Below are 15,549 nucleotides of genomic sequence, written 5' to 3' on the forward strand. Positions count from 1 at the left end.
ATTCAAAACCTAAAGATACATTTTATTTTTTAAAAATGGCACTTGATAATTTATAATTTACTAGTGTGTATTTTGTATTCTTGAACTCTGATTTTCTTTTATGTTAATAACTAAATTTTAAATCTTTTTTTTATTTTGGTGAGATATCCATAATATAAAATATACCATTTCAGCCATTTTTAAATGTGCAATTCAGTAGCATTGAGTACATTCACATTTTTGTGCAACCTACCACCATCAATTACCAGAACTTTTTCATCCCCCCAAACTAATCTATACTCATTAAATAACTTCCCTTTACTCTTCCCCCAGCTCTGGCAATCATAGTTCTACTTGAGTGCGTGAATTTGACAGCTCTAAATACTCCACATAATTAGAATCATACAATATGTGCCCTGCTCTAATGAGTTTATTTCACGTTGCATGTCTTCAATCATGTTGCTGTAGTAGCATGTCAGAACTTCCTTTTTAAGGCAGAATAATATTTTATTATATGTATATACCACATTTTGTTTATAAATTTTAAGTCTCTGTGCTTTGATTCTCAAATTAGATTGTAAACGCCATAAGAATAGACTATCTTGTTACTTTCTTTTTCAGCCCACAAATATATTAAACACTTTACAAATGTTTGGTGGCAGACAAACCAATTTATGTGCACAAAGACACACTAAAAACGCAAGTCAATCTATAAAGTAATAGTAAAGGCTAATAATTTTTGAGAACTTATAAGTGTGTGCCAGTAACCACAGTTAGCCTTCTATGTGAATTTATCAAATGGATTCAGCATACAACTCTATAAGTAACCCTATAAATTAGTAGTACTATTATTATTCTATTATCCTCTTTTTTTAAAAAAATTTATTTATGTATTTTAGAGAGAGACACCATGGGGGTGAGAAGCAGAGCGAGAAGGAGAGAGAAACTCAGGTAGACTCTGAGCTGAGTGCAGACAGAGCCCCTCATAGGGCTCAATCTCACAACCCTGAGATCACAACCTGAGCTGAAACCAAAAGTCAATCACTTAACCAACTATACCACCCAGGAGACCCTCTCTTATCTTCTTTATACAGAGAAGAAAACTGAAGCTTAGACAGTCTACTCCAGTCTTATTTGGCAACTTTATAGGAATACTTCAGAAGAAAGAAACTGTATACTATCATTAAAAATGCAAAAACTGGGCAGCCCAGGTGGCTCAGCAGTTTGGCATCCCTTTTGGCCCAGGGCCTGATCCTGGAGACCCGGAATCGGGTCCCACATCAGGGTCCATGCAAGGGGCTGCTGTGGGACCCAGAGCTCCCTGCATGGACCCTGCTTCTCCCTCTGCCTATGTCTCTCATGAATAAATAAATAAAATATTTTTAAAAATAATAAATAAATAAATAAATAAATAAATAAGCAAAAACTAACATAGAGAAAAACACTGGAGAGAAAAAACAGAAATAAGGGAAATGTACGATAAAATCTATAAGCCTTCAGGGATCCCTGGGTGGCGCAGCGGTTTGGCGCCTGCCTTTGGCCCAGGGCGCGATCCTGGAGACCCAGGATCGAATCCCACATCGGGCTCCCGGTGCATGGAGCCTGCTTCTCCCTCTGCCTGTGTCTCTGCCTCTCTCTCTCTCTGTAACTATCATAAATAAATAAATAAAAATTAAAAAAAAATCTATAAGCCTTCAGAGTGATCAATTCCATTTTTTATGTTTGTCTTTGCAGTGAAAATTGAAGAGAAAATGTAGACAATAATGAAGTTAGAATTCTTACTATCTCAGCCACTAACCAAGAAAGAAATAATGTAACATGAAAATTATGAACATTTAGGCACATATATTTTAGTTTTAGCTTATAATCTGAGCTTTTAGTTAGTATACTTATAAATTTGTACCAATCGATGTCTTTTTATGAGAGATAAATCATGCACTTAATTCACCCTTGAAAAATGCTAAGGAGCATAATGAAGTTTTCTGTGCAGAATATTAGATAGGTTTAGTAAAATGAAATTTAAAATGTATTAATCTGTTTCTTATATGAGATCAGAAAAGTATGAGTGTTCTCGATTTGTAAAGTTCATCAGGTCAACATGTATTACTTGAATGTATTATTATTTATGTTAGCTTCCCAATGCATGTGACAGGGAGCTAACTGTAATTTCATAAGCAAAAGAAATGAAAGGGGGCATGAAAATTGATGTTTGACCCAGGGATTTTGGTTGGATCTGATTGTCAGAGTAAACTCCCAGCTGGAAACTATAAAAAATAAAGCAATTTTTAGGAAAGCTTTTCAGGTGTTGGTTTTCATAAAGGATTGAAGGTCAGGAGATAATTTAGGACATTATAACAGTATCTAAATACAAACCCAAGGAGAAAGATGGTAACCGTTGAGATAGAGGAGACAAAAAGTATGTCAAAAGAAACTTTGCCCACAATAGGTGAAGGCGTCAGTGGAAAGGATAAAAAGTAAGGACATTGATATTCTTAAGTAAACTGAAAAAAAATTATAAAAAATATGATGTGAAATAAATTAACCTGCTGTTGGCTTCGAATGAATGCTGTATTTTCTTTGTGTCGGCTAACCACTAGGGGTCAGAGTGCTATATTTGCAATAGCAGCTATTTCTATTCTATTCTATTCTATTCTATTTCTATAGGTTTGGCTCAATTCTGTAATTAATTTTATATTTTGATTCTTCCCCTCTTAGCATAAGTGATTTGGGGACTATGCCTGTGGGCCAGAGCAGAACTCTGAGAGCCCCATGTTCCCTTGCCACAGGGCAGATAACCCACGCTAGGCCAGAGTGAACTGGCTCTCTGTCAGCCCAGAGAACCTGCAGTGGAAGCTTCTGAAACTACAAGGCAGAGAGCATCTGCCCAGCTATTTCAGAGGAAAGTAAGTGTGAACAATGAAGGGAGAAATCAGTAAATCCTGAGGACAACTATAAGCCCCACTACATCCAACTTGCCTGAAGCTAGGTTTACTTCCGAGCTGTTTAGTTTTGTGAATAAGTAAATTCCCCCTTTTTATTTCATAAGCTAACTTGAGTGGGTTTCTTTCACTTGCAATTGAAAGAGTACTAGCTAAACTTCTTGGTTTTACATATTCTCTTGATTCAAAAAAAAAAAAGATAATTTATATCTGTTTTCTAACTCCCTGATTGCTTCTAACTATCTGTGGGAGAGAGACATAGGATGTTTTTTCTGTCTTTCAGTAATATATGACTCAATATATAATAAACTTACTAAGTCATAGAATAACAGATTTGTAGTGTATATAGTGTACCAATGACTGTTCTGAATTTTCACAGTGAAAAAAAAAAAAATACAATCTCTGCCCTCTTAAGAGTTTTTACATGCTAGCAGGTAAAAATAGATGATACACAAATCATGACAATTAACATATAATTAAAAATTATATATGTGTTCAAAGGTGATAAAAATGGCGAAAAATTCATAGCAAAGTAAGGATAACCAGGAGTGAAGTCCTGAACTTTTTAAAGACAGTGGTCAGAGTAGGCTTATTGAGAAAAAGATGTTTAAACAAAGGCTAGAAAAAGATGAGGAGGTTAGCCAAGGAATGTATGCGGCAAGAACATTTAGGGAAAAGGGACCTGCCAGTAGAAAGGCTCTAAGGGAGAAGCACACCTGGCATGTTCAAGAGATAGCAGGAAGATCAGAGTGGTTTGAATGGAGTGAGCACGTGAATGCATGAGTAATAAGGAAGAAGATTGGAGAGTGAATGATATCAGATCTTGTATAGCCTTATGGGCCATAGCCAGAACTTTGGCTTTTCCTCAAAATGAAATGGGAGCCATTAGAGGGTTATGAAGAGACAAGTGGTTCAGGGAGGTGAGATAACTATAATAATCCAGGGGAGAACAGATGGTGTTCTGGATTAGGCAGGTGGCAGCAGAGGTGATAAGAAGTGGTTAGATTCTGGACCTATTTGAGGACACAGCCCATAATATTTCCTGTAGATTAGATCTGGAGTATGAGGGAGGAGAAAAGAGAGCTAAAGGATGATTCCAAAGTTTTTGGCCTGGACTATGAAAATAATGAAATGACCACAATTTGGAATTGATTGCTAAAGAAAGCAGGAGATCAGGAATTCGGGGTTTGTTTGGTGGGTTTTTTTTACCTTTTATTCTCATTTTTTATTTTGAAATCATTTCAACTTTATTTTACAGTTGCAAAAAATAGTACAATGAATTTATGCACAGCCTTCACTCCACTTCCCTAGATGTTAACATTTTATATAACCAAAGTACAACCATCAATACCAAGAAATTAACATTGACACAATACTATTAACTGTCCCAGTATGGGACACTTCCTTGTTCTTTGTCTTTTTTGAACGCTTTTGAAGAATACTAATCAATTATTTTGTAAGATGTTCCTCAATTTAAGTTGGCCTGATGTTCCCTCATGACAAATTCAGGAATGAAGCGATGGTAGTACTACTATAAAAGTGATGCTGTGCCCCCTCTCAATCCATCACATCAAAGAGGCACATGATGTTGAAATGTCTCATTACCAGTGATTATATTGAATACTTGATCTCTCCAATGGAAAGCTACTATTGCCTTGTGTGAAGATACTTTGAGAGTATATAACTATCTTGTTTCTCAGCATCTACTCATCCACTAATTTTAGTATCCCTTAATGATTCTTGTAAGCAACGATTATTACCCTGGTGTTTGCCAAATGATAGTTTTCATTTCCATCATTCCTTCTACTTTTATTAGATGATCTGTTCCTTCCCATCATTTATTTATCTGTTCTATTATTTATTTATATTAATATGAACTCATAGATATCTATTTTATTCTATGGCTTATAATCCATTACTACCATTATTTTGATGCTCCAATTATCCCAGATTTGGCCATTGGCCTTTGGGATGGCTTCTGCATTCTGTGGACAAGTTTGCTTTTTTTTTTTTAAGCACTTTCTTATTCTTTGGAACTACAGATTCTCCAGGCTCATCTTTCTCTTTCTCTGCCCCTTGAAATCAGCCAATTCTTCAAGAGGCATGGTTCCTTTTAGTGAGAAATGAGCAAGTGAGCTCACAAACCAAGATGTGAGCAGTAGGTGTGCTCATTGCTAATGGGTGTCATTGCTTCAGAAGCTCATTTTTTAAAATATTTTATTTATTTATTCATGAGAGACACAGAGAGAGAGGCAGAACATAGGCAGAGGGAGAAGCAGTCTCCCCAGGAGGATCCTGATGCAGGACTCAGTCCCAGATCCTGGGATCATGTCCTGAGCCAAAGGCAGGTGCTCAACCGCTGAGCCACCCAAGCATCCCCAGGAGCTCAGTTTTAAACTTTTTTTTATTTATTCATGAGAGACATAGAAAGAGGCAGAGACACAGGCAGAGGGAGAATCAGGCTCCATGCAGGGAGCCTGATGTGGGACTGGATCCCAGGACTCCAGGATCATGCCCTGGGCCAAAGGCAGACCCCTTAACCACTGACCCACCCACGTGTCCCTCAGTTTTTTTTTTTATCCTTTTTTTTATTTTAATTTTTTTTAAGATTTTATTTACTTATTTATGAGAGACATAGAGAGAGAGAGAGGCAGAGACACAGGCAGAGGGAGAAGCAGGTTCCATGCAGGGAGCCTGATGTGGGACTCCATCCCAGGACTCCAGGATCACGCCCTGGGCCAAAGGCAGGCGCTAAACCGCTGCACCACCCAGGGATCCCGTGTCCCTCAGTTTTAAACTTCTTAAACTCAAGATACCTTTTAGACATCCAACTGGATTGTTAATTTGGCAATTAGATGGATGATTCTGAAATTTAGGTGAGAAGTTTGGGCTGCAGAAATTAATTTAGGAGTCATTGGCGTATAGCCAAAATATAAAGCCAAAAGACTAGATGAGATTAGCTATGGAATGAACAAATGAAGACAACCAAAGACTGAGGCCTGGTGCACTCCAATATCAAGATGAGGGAGAGGATATCTGGCTGGCTTAGTACACAACTCTTGATCTTGGAATCACGAGTTCAAGCCCCACATTAGATATAGAGATTACTTTTAAAAATTTAAAAATTTATGAGGCGCCCGGGTAACTCAGTTGGTTAAGCTCTGGCTTCAGCTCAGGTCATGATCTCAGGGTCCTGGGATTGAGCCCAGCATCTGGTTCCCTGCTCAGCAGGGTAGTCTGCTTCTCCCTCTGCCCTTCCCCCCATTCATGCATGCACTCTCAAATGAATAAATAAAGAATTAAAATTTTAAAAACTTTTAAAATAAAGAAATTAAAGATGAAGGAGAAGAAGAAGAGCCAGTAAAGAAAACTGAGAAGGAGCAAGCAGTAAGGTAGGAAGAAAACTAATAAAATGCTATCTCAGAAGCCAAATAATACAGAGGTACATCACAGAGGAAGGAATGATCAACAGTGTCAGATTATGATGATAGGTCAAGATGACTGAGAATTAATCATTGGGTTAAGCAATTTGAAAGGACAGTTTTGGGGGAATGGTGTGGGTAGAAGTTGAATGAAATGGATTCATGGGTAAAGGATAGATGAGAACTGGAGACAGCAAGTACAGACAACTCTTTGCAGATTTACTGCAAAGAGGAGCAGAAATATTGGGCTGTAGTGGTAGAGAAAGAGGGTTCATAAAGGACTGTTTTATATAACACTACATTAAATATACCAGAATTAAAATAAAATTTTAAAAAATAAAGGACTAGTTTTTTAAAGATAGGAGAAAACAAGGGATTGTTATATGCCAAATAAGCACAATGCCATGGAGATAGGGAACTTGTTGATATAGTAAGGAGAGGTGGAAACCATTGAAATGATATTCCTGGGGAAATAAAGTGACTCTTTTTCAAGTATTATATCACAGTTCCTGAAATATAAATATTTGGGGAATAAATGAAGGTTATTCACTTAGTTAAAAAAATCTAATACATTTGACTGATGTCATTTTTTTAAATGTTCTTTCTTTCTTTCTTTCTTTCTTTCTTTCTTTCTTTCTTTCTTTCTTTCTTTTTTATTCATCAGAGACACAGGCAGAGGGAGGAGAAGCAGTCTCCATGCAGGAAGCCTGATGTGGGACAAGATGCCGAGATTCCAGGACCACGCCCTGAGCCAAAGGCAGCCGCTCAACCACTGAGCCACCCAGGCGTCCCAAGCTGATGTCATTTTAAAAGTTAAACTTAAAAAATATGACTTAAAAAGAACAAAAAAGCTAGAACTTTCTTTCTTTTTTTTTTTTTTTAAGCTAGAACTTTCTAATTAGACATTAGTAGTGACCATCAAGAGTCACCTAGGGGTGGGAAATCTGGGTGGATCATTGGATGAGTGTCAGGTTCTTGATTTCGGCTGAGGTCATGATCTCAGGGTCCTGGGATGGAGCCCTGCATGGGCTCCGCCCTCAGGGGAGAGTCTGCTTCTCCCTCTGCCTCTTCTTCTCCCCACCCCCTCTCAAATAGATGAATCTTTTTAAAAAATTAAAGAGTCAACTAGGGATGCTAGGCCAGCTCAGTTGGAAGAGCATGTGACTCTTAATCAGAGTCCTGAGTTTGAGCCCTACATTGGGTGTAGAGATTTCTTAAAAATAAATAAATAAATAAACTTTTAAAAAAAGCCACCTAAAATAGGGGTGCTTGGCTGGCTCAGTCAGGAGAACATGATCTGAATCTCAGGGTTGTGAGTTTGAGCCCTACGCTGAGTGTAGAGATTACTTATTTAAATAAATAAATAAATAAATAAATAAATAAATAAATAAATAAATAAAACTTGTTTTAAAAGTTAGTTAAAATATTATGCTGAAAATATATTTCACTGGCAAGTATCAAAACGTGGTCACTTCCAGGAAGATGTGGAAAAAGAAAATTCTTTTTTTTTTTTTTAAACCATAGGACATATGTGGCTTGTGTTTTTTTAAAAAAAATGCATTCACTAATGCTATTAGCCACATCTCTCACTGGCTTCTTTCCAAATAATTTCTTACAAGTGATAAATCTATAGAGGAAATTCAGAGATTTGCAATTCCACTGAGAACAAATCTCTCTGAGAATGAATAGTAGAAGCAACAAAGGCCATGGAGGGCTTTGCTACTCAGAAACTCCGCCAGAGAACAGAACAGAAACCTTGCAGCAGCTGACTTTATGAGAATTTTACTCTCTGAAGCTGCAGACAGACCAAGTTTAAGTTGAAACAGCTAAGATGGGAGGAAGAAGAAGGAATATTCAATTATATTTTATTCGTTTTTGGTTTATTTGGTTATTCTAAATTTCTCAAAGACACCCATCGGGGTTGTTATTCATTCAAGGAGAGTAAGAGCCAGATAAAAAGAAAAACTAAGCCAAGACAAAATAAAGGAAACAAGATTTTATTGCCTTACTTATTCTTGTGTTCTTATATTTGCCCTCTATGATTTCTCAATAAATGATTTGTAAGGAGGCAGAAAAAATGTTTAGTAAAAAGGCACTCAGTAAATAATTACAGCATTCATTTTCAAGCATATTTAATTATTTTATGCATAAATATGGGCAGAATTCATATCCTAAATGAATTTGCTCAAAGCAAAACTATACTCCCTAAAGTGGATTTGTTTTCATATAACTATGATGTTTATTAGACAACGTACACATAGAAGTTTATTTTTATCCTTTTAAGTTTTTAAGATTTTTTATGAGTTTATTCAGTTGATTGTTGATTATCTTGACTAATGGAAGGAAACAACTCAAAATAATCTAAAAGTCTTTTATATTTGACTTTGAAAAAAATTCACCATTTAGCAATGAGTGTGGAAAATTTTAACATTCTAAGGTTTTTTTTTTTTAACTTCAAATAAGTTCGTGAAAATATACTGAGCAAAATTTTATTTAGCTTATAGCCTGGCCCTGCAAAAATTACACTTGCAATAAATAGATGGTAATTAATCACCAGGAAAAAATGTCAGCTTCCTTATCTATCATTTAGCAACTATGTCAGATAGTCATTGTTTTTACTTATCCAGAAGAACCTATGCTAATTCTGTGTGTTTCAGGCAACCTCAGACTACTTCAGCGTCTATTAGTGGGTAAAGGAGTAAGACCAGTCAATCAGAACCTCATATTTCTCTGACCCTAGTACTGGATTTCATGAGTACACATAACTCTGGCCAGGTTCATCAGCATATCCTATCCTCCCTGGCCATAGGTTCATGGATGAGCACACGGAAACCACTATGCATCATCTGCTGCCATTTTTGTAAAATATGAGTATGCACTTCTGGCCCTAGTTGATTTAGCATTGACTTCTGACCAAAACTGGCCAGAGTTCTTGCCCCATGATTTTGAAATGGAGACTAAGAACGTCCAGGATTAGTTTTGACACATCTTTAGCAGAGGAATTGTATGTTAGGGAGCTTCTATGTGACTATGGGAAAACAGAAAGCCTTCTAGAATAAAGAAGCAGTCAGGAATCAGGAAGAAAGAAGCAGAAATGAAAAATGAGGAAAGAAGTTCTGATTCTGATCCTCTCAAGGCCAGGCTGCATTCATTCATTCATTCATTTGTAAGAGAGAGAGAGAGAACAAGCATACATCCATGTACAAGCAAGAAGAGAGGCAGAGGAAGAAGGCAGAGCCTGACGTGGGGGCTCAATCTCATGACCCTGAGATCATGACCTGTGCTGAAATCAAGAGTCAGATGCTTAACTGACTGAGCCACCCTGGCACCTCCAACAAGCTACATTCTTGACTCTTTGTCCTCTGAAGGTACAAATTAGAATCCTCATATTAGTTTCTTTCTTTGAAGCTAGCTCCGGTTGGTTTCTCCTTGTCAGTCAAGAATCTGTATTAATTCTACAGCCCCTGAAGGTAAGCAGAGGAGAAAGCAGATGACCATATTGACCCAGGGTTGTGAATTTGTAGGACACAAAGAGTAGAAAGACCAGAGGGATAGGAAACTGAAAGTACCAGAGAGAACAAAATTGAAGTGACTTTGAAAATAAGGGTTGAGTTGGGTTTGAGAAGAAAGAAAAACCAAAATGGGCTAAACCCAACTAGAAAAAGGGGAAAGACTGAGGAGCTGAAAAGCAGGGTAAGATGAGTTTGCTGCTTTGTGGGGGCCAGGAATTGAGAGGAAGGATGTGGTCTCCAAGTGAGATACTAAAGGTAGAAGAGTCCTAAATTGTACCAAGGTCCAGGATGTGGCTGGGAGAGTGGGCTGTTGAAGAGTTGGAGTGGAGGTTCAGGAACTCTGGCACTGAGAAACAGAAAGTACAATTTACCTAGGAAAGTGGCAGTGGTTAGATAGAGAAGAATATGAATCAAGTGGCAGAGCCCTGGTGTATATGTGTTTGTTGGAAGTACAGGCAACTGACAGAATGAAAATTATATTGGAGATTTTAATTCTCCAGTGTCAATAATGAGAGACTGAGTGCATGAAGTATTGTGCAAAAGGTTGTAACATCTTCAAATATGGAATTAATTGATATTTGGAATCAATTAAATGAAGTTGAAGACCTCTATTTATAGTACAGACAAAATGTTCTCTCCACCATCACTTGTGATAAAGACAGAAATTAATAATACCAATATAAAACAAAACATTTAATTACGTGAAAAGAATTTAAATTTTCCTAAATAATAGACTCATTAAGGAGAAAATTAAGAACACAATAGGTCTATTTTAAAATAATGTTAAAAGGACTTCAACACTTATTCACAATATTATTATGTAATTCATTGAAAATAATAATAAAGTACTTCTCAAAAGCTTTGAAATGCAGGAAAACTCTTCTTAGAAGAAAATACAGGCTTTTACATTATTTTATTACCAGTAGAAAACTAAATAAACACTCAGTTTAAGATCTTAGAAAATTTGTAAATCCTGAGTGAAATAAAACTAAGACATGTGTAAGTCAGAAATTGAAAATGCATGGGACCTCAAAGTGGTTCAGTTGGTTAAGTGGCCGGCTCTTCATCTAGGCTCAGGTCATGGGATCCAGCCCAATGCTCAGATCTGCTCTAGATGGGGAGCCCGCTTAAGATTCTCTCTCTCCCTCTGCCCTTTCCCTCCTTCTAAAAAAAAATTTAGAAAAAAGAGAAAAAGAAGATGCATTTGACAAAACCAAAAGCTGATTTTTTAAGAAATTAATTAACAAACAAAAGAAATTAATTAACAAATGACACATATAACACAGCAAAGAGAAAAAAAACACAATAACTAGATATAAGAAAACAAATATGGCAAACAAATCAAAAGGAAGATAAAATTATAAGGGAAAATAGGGGTGTCTGGCTGGCTCGGTCAGTGCAACTCTTGATCTAGGGAGGGTGAGTTCAACCCCCACACTGAGTGCAGAGATTACTTAAAGATAAAATCTTTTGAAAACATTATAAGGGAAAATAATTAATATAACAATTTTTGTAGACATCAGGAAATGTTCATCAAACTCAGTTTTAAAATACCAGAAAAATCTGAAAAACTAATATTCTTCAGCCACTAAATACTGAACTGTATGGTGCATACATACAATAGAATATTACTCAGCAGGAAAAATGAATGAACCCCTAAAACATACAACGATATGGGCAATTCTCAAATACATTGTACTAAATGAAAAAACTCATATTTCAATGGTTACATACCTCAGGATTCCATATGTACCACACCCTGAAAAAAGTAAAATGATAGGGGCAGAAAACAGATCATTGATTGACAGGAACTGGGGGGTTGACTATAATAGGCGTTGCTGGTTCAGTTCATGAAGTGTGCAACTCTTGATCTTGGGGTTATAAGTTCCAGCCCCATGTTGGGTTTAGAGGCTACTTAAAAATTAAATCTTTAAAAAAAATTAAAAAAAAAAATTAAAAAAAATAAAGGTACAAGGAAACATTTTAAAGTGTTGAAAATGTTCTGTGTCTTGATAGTGTTGGCCGTTATGCATTTGTCAAAACTCTTAGAACTGTATACAAAAGGGGTCCCTGGGTGGCCCAGTTGGTTAGTGTCTGACTCTCAGTTTGGGTTCAGGTCATGATCTCAGGGTCCTGGGATCAAGCCCCATGCTGGAACTCTGCTCAGCTCAGTCTGCTGGAGATTATCTCCCACTCCCTCTTTTCGTCCCCTGCTTGCATTCGCTCTAAAATAAATAAAATCTTTTTTTTTAAAAGAGCTGTATATTTAAAATGGTGAATCTTATTGTATGCAACCATACCTGAATAACGTGGCTTTTAAAATTTTTTAATGGAGAAAGTATTAAAGAATAATGCTAAAAATAACAGGTAAAAAGCGCTTTTTTTTTTTTAAGATTTTATTTGTTTATTCATGATACAGAGAGAGAGAGAGGCAGAGACACAGGCAGAGGGAGAAGCAGGCTCCATGCCGGGAGCCTGACGTGGGACTCGATCCTGGGACTCCAGGATCATGCCCTGGGCCAAAGGCAGGCGCTGAACTGCTGAGCCACCCAGGGAACTGGTAAAAAGTGCTTTTACAAGAAAATATCGCATAGCAATAAAAATTTAAATGATGTGTCAATGGTATGAAAACAAAGCAAGATCAAAAGAAAAAATTAAAGAAATCAGACATGGACATAAATATATAGTTAATAGTTTATTATTCACTCTTTCCTTTCCTCTTTTCCTTCTCTTCTCTCCCTTCATTTTTCTTTCCTTGTTCTGCCCTTTCTGACCTACTTAGTGAAAAGTCATTACCCTGAGGGTAGAAAGTGGTAAAGCCACTCTGGAAAAGAGTTTGGCTCTTCTTTCTTTCTTTCTTTCTTTCTTTCTTTCTTTCTTTCTTTCTTTCTTTCATTTATTCATGAGAGACAGAGAGAGGCAGAGACACAGAGGAAGAAGCAGGCTCCCTACTGGGAGCCTGATGAGGGACTTGAGCCCAGGACCCCAGGATCACACCCTGAACCAAAGGCAGGTGCTCAACCTTGGAGCCATCCAGGCATCCCAAGTTTGGTCATTTCTTTTTTTTTCTTTTTTCCCCAAAGATTTTATTTATTTATTCATGAGAGAGAGAGAGAGAGGCAGAGACACAGGCAGAGGGAGAAGCAGGCTCCATGCAGGGAGCCTGATGTGGGATTTGATCCCAGGTCTCCAGGATCAGGCCCTGGACTGAAGGCGGTGCTAAACCGCTGAGCCACCCGGGCTGCCCAGTTTGGCCGTTTCTTAAAAGATTAAACATGCCCTTACCACATGACCCATCAATCCCATTCCTGGTTTCATCCCAGAGAAATGAAACCTATGTTCATACAAAAATGTGTATACAACCTTTCACAATAGCTTTATTTGTGAGACACACTCCATACTGGAAATAACGCCCATGTCCTTCCATAGGTGAATGGTGAAACTATAGTACATCCGTACTGCGGATACTACTCAGCAGTGGCACCCCAGCATAGCATATCTGAGTCAGAGTTGGGTGAAGAGGTTATCTATGTAGGACGGCACCAGTGCCAGCTGGGTTTTCAGAGCCCAGGGAGAGTAAGAATAGTGTCTGCCAAGGCAGGGAGGATGTCAGGTTCCAAGTGGGGTGAGGAGGGCTCTATGACAGGGAAGAGGCAGTGGTGGTTACAATGAAAGATGAGCTGCATACAGGAGGATTGAGGAGTTAATATATGTATCATAGTTAATATATGCATCATACCAGGAGACAAGTTTCTTACTGTAAAATAAGAGAATTAGAGGAAAATAAGGGGCACCTGAGTGGCTCAGTTGGTAGAGCATATGACCCTTGATCTTGGGGTCATGAGTTTGAGCTCTACATTGGGTATAGAGATTACTTTTTTTTTTTTTATGATAGTCACACAGAGAGAGAGAGAGAGAGGCAGACACATAGGCAGAGGGAGAAGCAGGCTCCATGCACCGGGAGCCCGACGTGGGATTCAATCCCGCGTCTCCAGGATTGCGCCCTGGGCCAAAGGCAGGCTCCAAACCGCTGCGCCACCCAGGGATCCCCAGAGATTACTTTAAAAAAAAAATAGGAAGGGACACCTGGGTGGCTCAGTGGCTGAGCGTCTGCCTTTGGCTCAGGTCATGATCCTGGGGTCTTGGGGTCGAGTCTCACATCGGGCTCCGTGCAGGGAGCCTGCTTCTCTCTCTGCCTATGTCTCTGCCTCTCTCTCTATGTTTCTCATGAATAAATAAATAAAATCTTAAATAAAAAAATAAAAATAGGAAAATAAGAATGAACCCTCTGGTATTGGATTTGAATTGGAGATTTCAGTAACAACTTGTTATTAATATATAACAGTAGATATAGTAAATATAACTGTATATATATGTATATATACCAAATTTTCTTAAGTAAAACATGTTCAAATCTTAGGGGGGATCATTCATCAGGTAAAACTGGATTTAGAGTCTCAAATAGTTTCAGCCAGCCCCCACCTCTCTCAGCCTCTTGACTCTATCATTCATCTTGACTTCATTCTTAGACTACAAGATGTCAAGATGGCTGTCATTAGCGTCAAGGCCAATTTCCAGATTCAAATCCAGAAGAAAATGCAAAATGTATTTTTCTCTCAATAATCCAAAAAAAAAAAAAAGTCTCACTGTGTATTATTGGCTCTGACTGGATCTTGTGCTTGTCCTTGTATTATCCTGGTGGCTGAGCCACACCCACTCCTGGAAGCAAGAGTGGAATAAGCTTCTCTCTAAAGCATCAGAACTAGTTGCATAGGACAGAATGGTTCCACAGAGGAAAATTGGGATACTTTTGCTAGAAGAATGATGAAGAGTACTGGGTGGCAAAATGGATTTTCACTATTTGTATCTTGACATTCCCATAAACCCTCCTTTCCATACATATGCTTTAAAACATGCCCGTACTTCCACACTGGAACACCATATGCAACCAAACACAACCACTCCATCCTTAAAATAAGACAACTCGAAGCTCTGTCTACTTGCTCCATTGAAATACTTGTCTAAGTTCTCTAGGTGACTCATATAATCCAGCAAAGCCCAACTTAAATGATAAAAGTAATACACACACCAACATCCCCAATGTATTATGGTAATAATGGTAATAAAACAAATAATAAAAATAAAATAAATAATATATTAATAAATAAAAAAGAAAAGAAAAACTGTGCCAGCCATGGAAGTGCAACTATCAGGTCTGCTCTCAAGAAAGAACATGCTGCTCAGCTGTGAAGAGTGCAGCTAGCTAATAGCTTCCATCAGAAGCACCTTTAGGGCCCACCCATCTTCTCAGCTGAGGCCATGCTCTTCCTGGGCAACCCTCCCAGGCAATGACTGAGCATGACAGGCTTACTCATATCTAGCCATTTCTGTCCAATACAGACTACTGTAACTGCAATTTTGCTCTAGAGCTATCCATTGCACTGACTCAGATGTCGTATGATCTGCACTGCCAGCTGAAGGCTTTGCCCATCCACTCCAATTTGCTCCTCCTTTATCCTTTACAGACATTGCTCCTGATAAATCTCTTTTTTTTAGAGTATCAGTTTTCCTATAGATTCTCACCCAACTGACTAATCAACTTTTTGCATTTTTTTTATTTTTAAAGTTTTTTTTAAATTTTTTTAAATTTTTATTTATTTATGATAGTCACAGAGAGAGAGAGAGAGAGGCAGAGAC

Source organism: Canis aureus, chromosome 37 (genome assembly GCF_053574225.1).
Source record: "Canis aureus isolate CA01 chromosome 37, VMU_Caureus_v.1.0, whole genome shotgun sequence".
In the NCBI taxonomy this organism is placed as follows: Eukaryota; Metazoa; Chordata; class Mammalia; order Carnivora; family Canidae; genus Canis; species Canis aureus.